This window comes from Hevea brasiliensis, chromosome 14 (genome assembly GCF_030052815.1).
Source record: "Hevea brasiliensis isolate MT/VB/25A 57/8 chromosome 14, ASM3005281v1, whole genome shotgun sequence".
NCBI classification, from domain to species: Eukaryota; Viridiplantae; Streptophyta; class Magnoliopsida; order Malpighiales; family Euphorbiaceae; genus Hevea; species Hevea brasiliensis.
The window spans coordinates 77510028-77526447 of record NC_079506.1 but is presented as its reverse complement, the minus strand read 5'-3'; the positions used below and the strand labels follow the sequence as shown (position 1 = coordinate 77526447).

General features: G+C 33.0%; 1 long non-coding RNA gene across 2 annotated transcripts; it reads right to left on the bottom strand.

The window, feature by feature from the left end:
* Positions 1-1333: 1333 nt before the first annotated feature.
* Positions 1334-9990, bottom strand: LOC131172492 (uncharacterized). 2 transcript variants are annotated; one of them, XR_009143000.1, is made up of 4 exons: positions 9394-9990; positions 8597-8653; positions 2129-2185; positions 1334-1553 (listed from the first exon to the last, which is right to left on the bottom strand). It is a non-coding gene; the product is annotated as an uncharacterized LOC131172492 (long non-coding RNA). The 2 variants fall into 2 exon arrangements; XR_009143001.1 differs by lacking the exon at positions 2129-2185.
* Positions 9991-16420: the final 6430 nt, after the last annotated feature.

The window sequence follows — 16420 nt, the reverse complement described above, 5'->3', positions numbered from 1 at the left end:
TTAGAACAAAATAGGGTATCTATTAGGTACATACAAGTATTGAAAGATATGTATGAAGGAGCAACTACTATTGTGCGCACAGTGGGAGGGCACACAAGAGATTTTCCGATCTCAATTGGATTACACCAAGGATCAGCCATAAGCCCTTACCTTTTTACATTAGTTTTAGATGAACTGACGAAACATATACAAGAGAGTATTCCTTGGTGCATGATGTTTGTGGATGATATTGTTCTGATAGATGAGACACGAAAAGGAGTCAATAGAAAGCTAGAACTTTGGAGAAGTATTCTAGAGTCAAGGGGTTTTAAGTTAAGTAGAACGAAGACAGAATACATGCACTGCAAGTTCAGTGAAGGCCAAACTGGTGATAGGGAAAGAGTTAGTTTGAATGGAGTAATACTGCCCCAAAGTAATCACTTTAAATATCTAGGCTCAGTCCTTCAAGTAGATGGGGGATGTGAGGAGGATGTTAGTCATAGGATTAAAGCCGGATGGTTGAAGTGGAAACGTGCCACGAGAATTTTATGTGATCATAAGATTCCCAATAAATTGAAAGGAAAATTTTACCGTACAGCCATACGACCGGCTATGTTATATGGTAGTGAGTGTTGGGCACTGAAAGAGTCGTATGCATCTAAGATAAGAGTTGTAGAGATGAGAATGTTAAGGTGGATGAGTGGCCATACTAGACTAGATAAAGTCCGTAATGAGAGTATTAGAGAAAAGGTAGGAGTGGTGCCAATTGAAGATAAGTTAAGAGAAGGGAGATTGAGGTGGTTTGGTCATGTGAAGCGTAGACATACGGAGGCTCCAGTTAGATAAGTAGAGCACATTAGGTTAGAGGATAGAAAGAAAAAAAGCGGTAGACCTAAATTGACTTGGAGGAGAGTAGTATAACATGACCTAGAAGCATTACACATGTCTGAGGATTTAACCCAAAATCGTTCAGAGTGGAGAAAGTAAATCCATATAGCCGACCCTAAATTTTTGGGATAAAGGTTTAGTTGAGTTGAGTATATAATAATTAATGAACTAAATATATATATATAGGCAAATAACGTTTAGATTTAAATGTATGTCACGACCCAACCTATGGGCCGGACCGGCACTAGGACCTGGGCCAGCCTAAAGCCCCCGAGGCCCGTAGTAAGCCTTAACTATTCATTAACCCAACTCTAAGGCCCATTTGGGCCCAATATCAAGAAAACAAACGGACAGAGTCCGGCCATAAAATGGACTTTCCAACGGGGAGTTTTCGACTCACCCAACCTGTAAACACAATAAACAATCCATTGGGGAGCTCAGCTCACCCTCCACATACTCATCAACATAATAATAAATGGGAGCTCAGCTCCCTCATCCAATCCATCAAACAGACTTAAAATATTAAGTTTACAGGTCCAACATGAATATAATATTACAGACCAATTTCAAATAATTACTGCTAACACATGCGGAAATTCTAGGAGTAATTGAAATTACACAATATTGATAAACAACCTGCGAGGTAAAAAGGCAGGTTAACCCAGAACAAAATATCCTCCTGTGGCCTGTAAAAATTTTTGAACAGGAGTGAGCGTTCGACTCAGAGAGTAAAATATCAATCTTAACTATAATCTCTATAACTATCTGAAACTAATGCAACCTGTAGAGTGAAATGCAACATACACAACATTTTCACATCATAACATCAAAAAGGTAATTTGGAGCACTCACACACCCTGTAGTATCAATCATAACATATGGGAGCTGATCCCCTATACAGCTCTCTTAAATCCAACCTGGTGCCTGCGTATTACTCAAGCTATGACTTCCACTTAATTTACATATCGATGGTCCCAATTACTCAAGCCGTGACTACCCCTCGAAGGAATGGGTCCCAGCGAATTACTCAAGCCGTGACTACCCCGTCCTATCCATAGTCCACACCACATCACACGCACGCCAACGCACGCACACTGCTCCAAATTACCACAACAACATCCATGGCACATCAACAATTATGAATGCAACATAAATCGTGCCTAGAGTTTAACTACATAAATATATGCATATAAGTGATGCATGGGCATGCTTGAACATATAATAATATCGAAATTACAATTAAAATTAATATTCTACTCACAGTACACCGTCGACTATTGTGGCTGCTGGATGCAGGAAAATAGTTGATCTCGATCACCTAATAATTAAATTATAAATTTATTAGTACTAACTCAAAATAAAACTCTAAAGAGGCAATAGACAGCCTAATTCATGCCGGAAATTCGGCAGAGTTTCCCCTGTACCTAGGACCTACCCAACCTGCAAAGAGGCTCAAATAACACTTCTAAATTCTCAATTTCCACAATCACATCTCATTAATATCACATGGCCCCTCCTGGGCCCTCCAAATCAGACTATACTCAAAATTTTAAAAATTACGTTTTAGTCCATATAATTGACATTTTTCAAAAATCCACTCAAACAAGCTCTAAAAATTCTAAAATTTTGCCCCACGGTCCTTAATAATATTATAAGGCTATTGCAAAATGAATTGTAATTTTCTAATCACCCATGAATATTTTATTCAAGAATTTTACTCGATTCCATAAGTTTCCAACAGCTAACATATTCCTAATTCAACCCAATTAAATATTCACATATTTAAACCTCCATCCTCAAGCTTCAACCAATTATATAAAATTTAATTATCTTAATTTCAATTAATCTTATATGCCCACATGCTAAAAATATAACTAAAATCCATCCATATTTCTCAAAAATATTCTACGATCACCCAAAAATTCAACTAACACCATAGAATATCTCCAAATAATTTTACTTTCATCATATATTTTTCTTAGAATTTTTCTCCAAATTTTCCTGTTTAAGAAACACTGTATTTATACTCCATGCATGCAGAAATAATAAAAATTGTCTTACCCGAAGTTTATCTCGTGTCTCAAAATTCCAAAATTTATGAGGAAGCCTCTGGAAGTTGAACCATCTCCATAGCTCATCGCCATCACGCACCACCACAAGACGGTGGCCACGGTCGCCGGCGACATTTGCCGAATCTGATCATACCACCATGTTCCTCTCCTCTTCCTCGGTACATATGTGGTCTCGGATCGTCGATCCAACGGTCGGATCGTCGAGATCCGACGAAAAAGCTTGAAAAACCCGAAACTTCTCTCCTCCATATCTCACTCATCCGACCTCCATTTGCTTCAAAATTGGTGTCAAAAGAAAGCTCGGAACAAGCTTTCCAACGCCATCGAATCTCCTCGATCGGACGTCGGACGGAAGCCGCCCATCGGCGCGCTGTTTTCTCTCTCCTCCTCTCTTGCCGCTGCTCGTGGTTGCCGGAGGGTCGCCGCCGGTGGGGAGCTGCTTGGGACGTCGCCGGCCGGTCACCGGAGAAAGGAAGAAGAAGAAGAGAGGGAAGGAAAGGAAGAGAAGAGAAAATTGGGGGGGGGGGGGGGCGTCCTCCTCCCGTTTTTGTTTTTTTATTATTTTTTTTTTTTTTAAAAGAAAAGTTATCGTGATGGGAAACCCATCGCCACACGCCAAAAATCCCATCAGCAATTTTTTTTTTTTTTTTTTATATGGGTTGTTAAATTCTTCCCCCCATAAGAAAAATTCGTCCAAGAAATTTCGAAGAAACAAGAGATATGGAAAAGAAGATTATCGGAACAAGTGAAATCATTACTCCTCCAGCTATGCAGGGATTGGTAAAACATTTATTCTTCAAACTCTTGTAACTATTCATTGACCATTTTCTGACATTTTAAGTATTCGCTATACCTCACCGTTCTTGGCTTGATGTCTCATAACTTTAATCAACTTTGGTGCTTACCTCACTTTTATTACGCCCCAACATGTCTCTTGGTGACTTCAGTCATCATTCCTTTGTTTTAATAATCTCTGTTTTCCCCAATGACATAACTTATGTTCCTTATTCCATGATATCCTATGAGTAGCTTTCCTGTAGCACCTAATCTAGGCATCTTGTTCGAGATCTTCACTCTTCTTATGACTTCAGTGGTTAATACCTATAAATCTTCTCACTCCCATTATACTTTAAATTTTTAATCTCTCTTGTGTCATTACTAAGGTACTTAGACCAACCTTTGTCCATCTTATGTAACTAGTCAGGTAGAGTCCCCTCCAAGGGCCAAGTGTATCATTTATCAATATTGGAAAGTGGACTGGGTCTCTCCTTCTAGGTAGCAAAAGTATTTATATTCCCCGACAACTCAATCCATGCGACTTTATCAATTCTCACTCCTTCTCTAGAATGGAAATATTTAGACTTCTTCCTATAGCTTCTTAGTATGTGGCCTACTTCTGACACATTGGCACTCAGATCGAGGCTCTACTACTCCTTTAATCTATCATCTCATAATAACTTGTTTTAAACATCTCTTAGTGTGTTCCTAGCATACCTATTCTTCCTTATCCTCATCATTATAACCATAGAAAATTCTTTTGGTATCCCCTTTTTCCAACTTAACTATCAGAACATTATCATTCTCTACCAGCCTCAGTAGGAAATTGCTCATCCTGGATGGATAGGAGCCCTTGAAACTATAAGTTCCATCTGAACTAACACGGCTGTGGGAAATGTGTGCCATGCCTTAATTCTAAACAAAATACTTCATGTGTTCATTCTCCTTAATATAATCACATATACTGCCTATAACTTTCCAAACTTCAGCCTCAACTTTTCCCATTAGAAACAATTTCATCTATTGAAACTCATCCATAAATAGTATTTCCTCTAGCTCATAGTTTAAAACAGTTGCAAGCCTTAGTAGCTAACTCAATTTAACTCTTGTCATTATTCTGATCATCCTTTCATACTTAACACTAGGTATGCACTTACTGTCATTCTCATATCAGGAAATTGTATATGAATTAGTGCCTGCCAAACTCTCAAATAACTCGGTCTCCTTGACTCAGTCTCCGTTCCTTATATAACCCTCTTATATTCAACTACGCTCAATTGTCTATATAATAATGTTTAACCTATGTTTCTTGGTCTTTCTCTTCAAATTTCATCATCTCTTAGCACAATTGTGCTCTACCTATAAGGTATCATCTGCATGAACCCTTTCTGCGTACCATTGTCCTTCCTGACATAATATTTTATAATTTATTAACTTTACTTATACTCGACCTCTGATTCATATCTATCATCGTTTATATTGTGCCCTTAACTTTTGTTGAATTCTGAAAAATTTCTCTCACTAATAGATTCTTCCAACACTAATTCCACCCTTATATATGGTCATTAATTTGATCCTTGAACTTTCTAGTGATTTATTACCATCCATACTTGTCACTTTTCATTCTACCCCTACTGTTGTTCTGTCGTTATTGCTTCACTGCAAAGTGATTCTGTTGATCACACTAAAAATGTTTGCCTGACATTCATAACGAACCTCTAACTACCTTCTCACTATCTCAAAAGTCTAACCTAAAACTTATGTGTCATTATCTATAATTCTTTCCACTCATCATACCTATTTGATCCCTTAGATTGACCTTTATTCAACTTACTACTTACTAACTTCGTTTTCTCTACCTAATTAGGTAGTCCGCAATACCATCGCACACCTTCTAGTATTTACTCATTATTATGTTATCCCATACCTCCATCACTATTCTTGCTAATATGGTCCCATTTTGGGTTCTCCATCCTTGTCATTCACCTTGCCAAAAATAACACTTAGCCTACCCTATATCTTAACTTTGTTCCTTTTATTATGCGCCCTTCGAATTGTCCTTTCATTTATTTCCTTTGTCTTACCCAAAATAGAACTTGACTATTCTATCCCTGGTTCCATTCTTCTTCCTAACATGACAACTGTACCTGCTAACTATATCTTCCAGAGTTTCTACCACGTTATCACATATCTGTGTTACTCAGATTTGGTCCTTTGACCACTCTAGCTAGTACTTCCACTAGCACTTAGATTATATTGCATCGGCAATCAATTTTTTCAAACTTTCATTCTGCACTTCCTTTATCCATTGGCCTTCTATGATTTATCTTTGCTAATTTATTACTCTTAATACTGTTATAATTAGATTATACTATTATTTTGAACAATATGAAGTTAGAAAGGAACTCAGGAAATTGCAGTCATACCTTTATCGTATGATTTCTATTCTTATCCTTTAGCTTACATAATACCCTTACTACCTCGAGAACTGATTCTGCAGTAATTTTATTTATTTGTTATTATTATTATTATTATTATTATTTTCCATGTTTACTCAATTAGCCAAAACTTAAGATTCCGGGCACCCAAACCCATCATCCAATTCAAAGGATTTACATCCATCATGATCTGATTATATATAGTTCCTATAATGGAACTTGTACCCTCTGCAGGATACCCGAGCCAACTACTCTCTACCACACTTTACAGTCCCATCTGGGACACTATTTTTGTTGGTCACCATTATTAGTAATAACTTTCGATCCCTTCTGAAAAGATAGGACTATACCCTAACTTGTTGCAACAAAGGTACTACATTTACTACCTTGCCAAAACCACGTCAAATTAATGACTCTCTTATCATATCATAGCTTGTAAATCATCAATTCATAGTTCCAAACTTCCCTAGGTAGTAGGGTTGTACTTTATTCCTTACTAATACACACAAGGTATACTATTCTCACTAAGTTCTAAGCAAAACGTCTATCGTTCTGCAAAAACTATCCAAAATTCCATACCGAAGACTAGACGGTCTCACTCTATAGGTGTCACCTTTACTTTGCAACTAGTCCGAAACCTCTGGTCTGATGGCAACTTTTACTGTAACTCTAGCTCATGCTGGGGTAACTGAGTCACTGACTCTAGTTATCACCCAACTGTGACCTTTCAATATTCTAACTCTAGACCCCTAATCAAGAGTTTCCAACTCCTCATGAGATATAGAACTGCTTGCGGTATTCTTGTACCAAAGCAGTGCACGCAAACATCCTCATCATAAGCACTACAGGAAGTGCGACTCTACACAATAATCCCATGTCGGTACTGTAATCTGCAGCTTACAGAACAGATATCGAGAACATTGTATAGTTACTACGATACGTCCTGACAGACTAGGTCTCCCAATTTCTTATCTCTCTTGAATCTTCTATTATCAAAAACTTATTACATTTGGGTCATCTCATGATGATTGCCGGTGGTATCCTCATCCTTATCTAGGGCAACTGTACTTTCAGGACTTACTTTTATGTACTCGTGCCTTGCACGAAATGGGCACACTATTTAAAGCCATACAGACAGAAACATAGCATTTCTTGGAGTACGTATCCTCATGATAGACCTCACATGTCTACTAACTCTATTTCACATTTCTGTGTACTCCACGAAAACCAAGACACTAATTGAGGCACTTTTATATATCCCGAGGTATAACGCAGAATCTAGAAACAAAGAATTACAGAAAAGACAAAACAGAATCCTATACTCCGCATGTAACATCCTAACAAGACTCCTTTTACACTCCCAATTATATTATTTCCCATGAATCTAGAGCCTAAGCTCTGATACCACATTTGTCACGACCCAACCTATGGTAGGACCGGCACTAGGACACAGGCGACCTAAAGCCCCGAGGCCCGTAGTAAGCCTTAACTATTCATTAACCCAACTCTAAGGCCCATTTGGGCCCAATATCAAGAAAACAAGCGGACAGTCAGGCCATAAAATGGACTTTCCAACGGGAGTTTCGACTCACCCGACCTGTAAACACAATAAACAATCCATTGGGGAGCTCAGCTCACCCTCCACATACTCATCAACATAATAATAAATGGGAGCTCAGCTCCCTCATCCAATCCATCAAACAGACTTAAAATATTAAGTTTACAGGTCCAACATGAATATAATATTACAGACCAATTTCAAATAATTACTGCTAACACATGCGAAAATTCTAGGAGTAATTGAAATTACACAATATTGATAAACAACCTGCGAGGTAAAAAGCGAGTTAACCTGAACAAAATATCCTCCTGTGGCTGTAAAAATTTTTGAGCAGAGTGGCGTTCGACTCGAGAGTAAAATATCAATCTTAACTATAATCTCTATAACTATCTCAAACTAATGCAACTTGTAGAGTGAAATGCAACATACACAACATTTTCACATCATAACATCAAAAGGTAATTTGGAGCACTCACACACCTGTAGTATCAATCATAACATATGGGAGCCGATCCCTATCTGACTCTCTTAAATCCAACTTTGGTGCCGAATTACTCAAGCTCGGACTTCCACTTAATAACCAAATCGAGGGTCCCGAATTACTCAAGCGTGACTACCCCTCGAAGGATCGGGTCAATGAATTACTCAAGCGTGACTACCCCGTCCTATCCATAGTCCACACCACATCACACGCACGCCAACGCACGCGCCGCGCTGCTCCAAATTACCACAACAACATCCATGGCACATCAACAATTATGAATGCAACATAAATCGTGCCTAGAGTTTAACTACATAAATATATGCATATAAGTGATGCATGGGCATGCTTGAACATATAATAATATCGAAATTACAATTAAAATTAATATTCTACTCACAGTACACCGTCGACTATTGTGGCTGCTGGATGCAGGAAAATAGTTGATCTCGATCACCTAATAATTAAATTATAAATTTATTAGTACTAACTCAAAATAAAACTCTAAAGAGGCAATAGATGACCTAATTCATGCAGGAAATTCGTGAGTTTCACTGTACCTAGGACCTACCCACCCTGCAAAGAGGCTCAAATAACACTTCTAAATTCTCAATTTCCACAATCACATCTCATTAATATCACATGGCCCCTCCTGGGCCCTCCAAATCAGACTATACTCAAAATTTTAAAAATTACGTTTTAGTCCATATAATTGACATTTTTCAAAAATCCACTCAAACAATCTCTAAAAATTCTAAAATTTTGCCCCGCGGTCCTTAATAATATTATAAGGCTATTGCAAAATGAATTGTAATTTTCTAATCACCCATGAATATTTTATTCAAGAATTTTACTCGATTCCATAAGTTTCCAACAACTAACATATTCCTAATTCAACCCAATTAAATATTCACATATTTAAACCTCCATCCTCAAGCTTCAACCAATTATATAAAATTTAATTATCTTAATTTCAATTAATCTTATATGCCCACATGCTAAAAATATAACTAAAATCCATCCATATTTCTCAAAAATATTCTACGATCACCCAAAAATTCAACTAACACCATAGAATATCTCCAAATAATTTTACTTTCATCATATATTTTTCTTAGAATTTTTCTCCAATTTTTCCTGTTTAAGAAACACTGTATTTATACTCCACAGACAGAGAAATAATAAAAATTGTCTTACCCGAAGTTTATCTGTGTCTCAAAAATTCCAAAAATTTATGAGGAAGCCTCTGGAAGTTGAACCATCTCCATAGCTCACCGGGCCACCGCCGGCACCACCGCGCACGGTGGCCGGCCGCCGGCGACATTTGCCGAATCTGATCATACCACCATGTTCCTCTCCTCTTCCTCAGTACATATGTGGTCTCGGATCGTCGATCCAACGGTCGGATCGTCGTAGATCTGACGAAAAAGCTTGAAAAACCCGAAACTTCTCTCCTCCATATCTCACTCATCCGACCTCCATTTGCTTCAAAATTGGTGTCAAAAGAAAGCTCTCGGAACAAGCTTTCCAACGCCACCGGAATCGCCTCGATCGGACGTCGGACGAAGCCGGAATCGCGCCGGAAAGCCGCTGCCCACTGTGCGCGCGTTTTCTCTCTCCTCTCCCTCTCTTGCCGCCGTTTCTGGTGGTCCTGGTGGTTGCCGGAGGGTCGCCGGCCGGTGGGGAGCTGCTTGGGACGTCGCCGGCCGGTCACCGGAGAAAGGAAGAAGAAGAAGAGAGGGAAGGAAAGGAAGAGAAGAGAAAATGGGGGGGGGGCTTCCTCCTCCCGTTTTTGATTTTGAATTTTTTTTTTTTTTTTTTTTAAAAAAAAGAAAAGTTGGCTGTGACAGTGGGAAACCCACTGCCACACGCCAAAAATCCCATCAGCAATTTTTTTTTTTTTTTTTATATGGGTTGTTACAATGTAAATGTAAATATCTGATGTCTATTTATGAAACGCTCACCATTCTATCCAACCGTTCTTAAAATGATATAAATCCACCTATGTGAGTGGACGACCCTGGACCATTTGTAGCCACAGTAGATTCTCAAATTAGTCTTAAATCATCGTATGATATAAGGGTCCTCTCAATGCTGCTCAAATTGACCTCATTTCTTCATTAACATAATCCTTGGTCTATAGAAATTGGTGGCATAATCAAAGGACATTCAAAGTAAAGTGCCTCTATAATTGAAGCATAACCACAGTGAGGGAAACAGCCTCCCACCGATTCATGACCCAAAATAATTTAGTAACATAATAGCAAATCATATAACTTGTCTCTATAATTGGAATTCAGTTCAGTTTCTTTGATTAAATTATTAATTTTAGTTTTGAGGGTACGAGTATGCATTTTTAAGCACAAAAATCAAAGCAAAAATTTTGCTCATATTCAATTCTGTAACCAAACAACTAGTAATTAAAAGAAAAAAGAAAAGAAAAATTTCTCAGCAACCAAACAAGAATTTCGCCTAAAAAATTCAAATTAAAAAGCAAAATTACCTAACTTTAGTTCCTAAGGGACAATTTGGGAGAGTTCACACAGTTCGCACCAAAGTATAATTTTGCTTTTGAGATGCGATTTATGATGAGGTGGAAAAATCCAAAAAAGATGTGAAAGCCTCACTTTGTGTTTTCTCCGTTAGGGGTCACTGTTCCCAGCACTAATAAGTAGCGAAAAGTAGAGATAAATGTTGGTAGACTTAAATGGTGACAGGTGAGAAATTGCAAAAAAGGAGAAGAAAAGAAGATTGATGGCGTCAAGTAAAGAGCAGAGAACGCTGCTGATCAGTGGTGAATAGTGACTGGCAGGAGTTCAAAGAGAAAAAGGAGAAGCATAATAATTAATAGACGGTTCTCTTATACAAACGATGTCGTTTAATAAAAAACAATGCCAAGTATTTCCTTGTTTCTCTGGGCTGAGTTGAGTTTCTTGCTCAATTACTTTATTCAACTTTATGCTTATTTTTAAATTTTTATGCTAACTAATTTATAAATTTTTGTTTAAATATAAATATGTTCAATTTTTAACAAAAAATTAAAATAATAATTTTAATAAAAATATTAATAAATATTTATTAAAAATTAATTAAAAATTATTGTTGTATTTTTTATTATTCTAAATTATATTAATATAAAAATGTCACATTGGTGCTTTTTTCTTAATCAAGAACAATTTTACTTTGCCCTAAAAATATTGAAGCTAAATTATTTTTTTTAATTGAGAATTTTATTTAAATTTATTAATATTATTAATATTTTTATTGATATTTTTAATAAAAAATATTTTTATTAATAATAAGATATTAACACAGCTCAATTCTAGCACAGCCTAAAGATGCTATGATAGAGCTCTTCAACCTTCAGAGGCCTTCAGGATGTCTGATCCCTTGACCTAGACTAACCACCACTGCTAGATCAATGGTAAACACAACACAAAGACTAGCTCATCTCTGAAACTACCCTCTCCTCGTCGCCCAACCTACAAAACTAGGGTCAAAACACTATAATTTTTCATTTCAGGGGAGGGAGGGTTAAAAGTTTGTGAGAGAGAGATATTGATTTAAATGTTTGTGAGAGAGATAGAAAGAGATATTAATTTAAATGTTTGTGAGAGAGAAAGAAAGAGATATTAATTTAGATGTTTGTGAGAGAGAGTATGTTTTAAAAATTTATTTTTTTTTATTTTCTGTTTAAAGTTAACGGTCAAATATGCGTTTGTTGCTAATTGCCTATCATAACTTATGGTAGGTAAAAAATTTTAAGATTTTTAAATTTTATTTTTTATTTTCTTTTTAAAATTATCGATATAATTTTGTGTAATTACCTATGAAATGTTTTTGTAGGTAATATTATTTCAATTTTCTATAATTTTATTTCATTTTTAATGTTACCAACAAACTACTAGTTAACGATGCATTATTGTTGTAAGTAAAAGTTTTAGGCTTTTTACAATTTCATTTTTTATTTTCCTTTTAATATTATCGATGAAATATAATATCATTGTTAATTGCCCATAATATATTTTGATAGGTAAAATTGTTTAGGTTTGAAAAAATTTTATTTTTTATTTTCTTTTTAATATTATCAATGAAATACAATATCTTTAGTAATTACCTACAATATATTTTCATTGGTAACATTATTTAAGTTTGATAAAATTTTATTTTTGATTTTTTTTTTTATTATTGCCAAACGAAATACAATATTGTTGGTGATTATCTACAACATATTTTCGTAAGTAAAATTGTTTAACTTTTTTAAAATTTAATTTTTATTTTCTATTTATTATTACCAATGGAATAAAATATCATCGGTAATTACCAACGAAATGTTTTTATAGGTAAAATTATAAAAAATTTGTAAAAATTTTATTTTTTATTTTTTTTAATATTATCAACAAATTATAGAGAAAATAGATCAGGTCTAACTCTACCTCTAAAAGTTAGCTCAAGGAGGGAGAAATATCTAAGGCCATATGAGGGACACATTGGGGTCTTAACATAGCCCTCTCGCGTCCAAAACTGAACACTTGAAGCGTAAAATACTTATGAGAGGTCCAAACATTGGTTGAGAAGGCTCTTATTTATTTTCTTAAGACAAATTATCACATCATTGGTAATTACCTATTATAGGATTTTGTTAATATAATTGTTTAAATTTACTAGAATTTTATTTTTGATTTTCTTTTTAACATTACCTACGAAATATTATATTTGCCTATGAAATTTTTTCGTCGGTAAAGTTTTCATCAGTAAATGGTTAGTAATTTTGTCAATATAAATTAGTTTAAATTATAATTATCTAAGCTTCCCTTTTTCGTTAGTAAAACATCGATAAAGTGTCGGAATTTGCCAATAAACTTTTTTAATCAATAAATTTCATTGCTATGTTTTTAATTTTTTATAGTGAGAAATTGTGTGTACTATTCAACCTCACTCAAATTGGATGGCTTTAATAAGTAATTTTAATATTGAAAATAAACAACCAATTTGCCATTAGTCATTCAGATGATTGTCTACATTTTCTTCCACTTCTAGCTTCTTCAAATTCTCTTCCCCTTCAAGCCCAAGGTTAATTCACAATCACCTGCATCCAAATGTATAATATTTGGAACTGGTGATGCGTTTAATTTTTTAGTTCCTTGAGCATAATTTTAAGGGCTTTTATATCGATAATATAATTATTAAGATAAAATTATTAAATTAAACATTAATTATCTAATATCAATAATTAAATTTATAATTAGAAAAAATTAAAATGAAATTTCAAGCTCAATTAGATTTTATCTAATAAAACTAATTTTACTTTTAAAGTGAAATCTCAAAAATTTTATATGTTTTAAATTTTAAATTTTAAATATTTTATATACACTAATAATTAAAAAATTAAGTGAAAATAAAATTTTAAATATTTTATTTTTTAAAATTCTAAATATTTTATATTTTGAAATAAAAATATTACTTTTTTAATCATGCCAAGTATTAATTACTGTAGATACATTTTGGTTAATAATTTTAGAGTTTTTAACATTATCCAAAAAAATTATTAAGTAAAGTATCATCTAATATCAATAATTAAATTTATAATTAAAGAAAGATATGTTAAAATGAAAATTCAAATATTTTGTATATTTTAAATAATTTTTTAATTATGATAAATGTTAATTAATGATGGATGCAAAAGTCAAATTATTTTAAATATTGACTAAATCTTTTGACAAAGTCTCATAGATTAAATTTTACATGAATTGAGTACAAAAATACATTGTAGTCGGGCATTAACAAATAAATTTCAATAGGCACATCAAATAACGTACATATATATTTATCAATAGGAAAAATTATTATTTAATTTCTGTATTTTAATAAAATTAATTATTTGATTACTATATTTTAAAAAATACACAATTCAGTCATTGTATTTTATTTTTATTAAATTATTTAGTCCATCTGTCAAATTTTTTATTAGTCAATGCCCGTTAAACTACTATTTATTTCTTCTATTTTTGTCAAACTAATCAATTAGTCTCTATATTTTCAAAATTATTATTATTTAGTCCCTCTATTTTAATAAAACTAATTAATTAGTCTCCATATTTTGATAATACAATATTTTGAAAAGCACATTCGTAGATAAAAATGAGAATTTTGCTATGTGAAGACTAAATATAAATTTATATATATATATTTTTTAAATTGTTCAAGTATTTTCATTCAATTTTCTTCGATAAATTTGTATTTTCTCTATTAGAAAATAATTCTTCTATATTAACATCTTGATTATTTGGAGATCTAAAGAAATTGATTAATTTTTTTATGTACACAACTTGTATCAATTTCTATTAAAAGATGAAAAATAAAAAGAGAATGAGGGAGAGAAGGGTGTGAGTGTAAAGAAAAAAAAATATATGTAAAGATATAAAGGAGAGGGTCAGGACAGTTTGGATTGAAAAAAATAATAATATAAGGGACTAAAGAGTTAATGGAACTAAATTACAAAGACTGACAAATATATTTTTTTCAAAATATAGGGACTAACTAATTAGTTTTACTAAAATGAAGGGATAAATTAATAATTTGACAAAAATTAAAATCTTTCAAAATATAGAAATCAAATAGTTAATTTCATTAAAATACAAATACAAAATAATAGTTTTCCCTTATCAATAAAAACTCATGTATTTCAATATTTCAGTAAGTTCATTTGCCTCCGCACATTAAACTGTGGATTCCCAGTGAATTGCTCCATGACATGAGTGGTATTTCTCATGCTCTCATTTTTGTATCTCTTAGTTGTTTGGAGTCTTTGACTACTTAAGTTCACTTATCATCTCTTAACTTAATTCATCAATTTTAATTTTTATTATAAAAATACTTAAACTTTAATATTATATCACATAAAATCTCTCTTACCAGATTCTGTTGGTACTCTGGTCAGAAACTAATCTAAATATGCCTTAGACACAACAAAAAATAATTTTCTCTTTGCCACTTGAAGAGGATGGTCTCTCTTCCTTATCTCCAATAAATGAAATCATTTATATCTTAATTTTTTTTTCCCTCTCATCATATTCATTTTCCAAGTGCTTAATAATGTGCTCGTACAAAGTAAGAGAATGATTTATAAAATAAGGTAATGGAAGGTAAAGTAATAAAACCTCCCAATCCACTAATTTATTGTGTTGAAAAAGTGAGTTTTGGAAGTTTTGAACCTCCTCAAATCTTATCCCTTTTCAAAAATCTTCCTCCCAAACAAGCATAATACTTTAAAAATACATCCCCTAACTCTAAAAACCTCCTCCCAAACAAGTTGTAAGGGACAATTTTGTCTCGTGCCAAAAATAAATATTTTTTATTGCGTCTAATGTTCATAAATATTTTTTATTATGTCTAATGTTCATACTAGCTTTTAGCCAAAATATCTAGTAGAATCTTGTCAGATGGAGTTTGAATGATATTAAATTAAATTTCAGTATTTTTGTGATATAAATTAGAGTCGAAGGACAACGAAGAAATAATCTTAAAGTTAACATCAATAGATGAAATTGAGCTAGTCTTTGGCTCTCTTTTTTTAATTAAAAAAATGAATGTGGGAAAATTTGAAGGCCAAGTGGACAAAAAAATGTCAAATATTTATGTTAATTCACGTTTATATCCATAAATTTTAATTTTGATTTAAATAGCCACACTTTTGAGATTTGCAACGATTGTATCTAATGGAGTGAAATTGAATTTAAAAAATTAATGGTAAATTATAATATAATATCAAAAATTTTATTTGATTAACAAATAAAAGTTTTTGATATAATTGTGATTTAATATCAGCATTTAGCATTTTTAATCTGTTGATTAAACTTTATATTTAAAAGTAAATTCTATTTTATATTTATTTTTAATTGAAACTTTATAAAAAAATATTTTTATTAATTTCAATTAACGTAATTATTTTTTGAATCAAGTCAAATTATAAGTCTATGTATCCGAATATGAAATATAAAATTAAATTTATACATTTTTATAATACAATTTTGAAAAGAATGTATGATTAAAAAATATATATATATCTCACATGAATTATGAAATTCATTACATAAAATGTGTATTTTATATATAATTTACTTTAATTAGTATGTATATTTTATATAATAGATGCTACAATTAATGATATATTGATTTTAAATATGAATTTTTTGCACTGATTTTTTTCTCATTATTTCCTTTT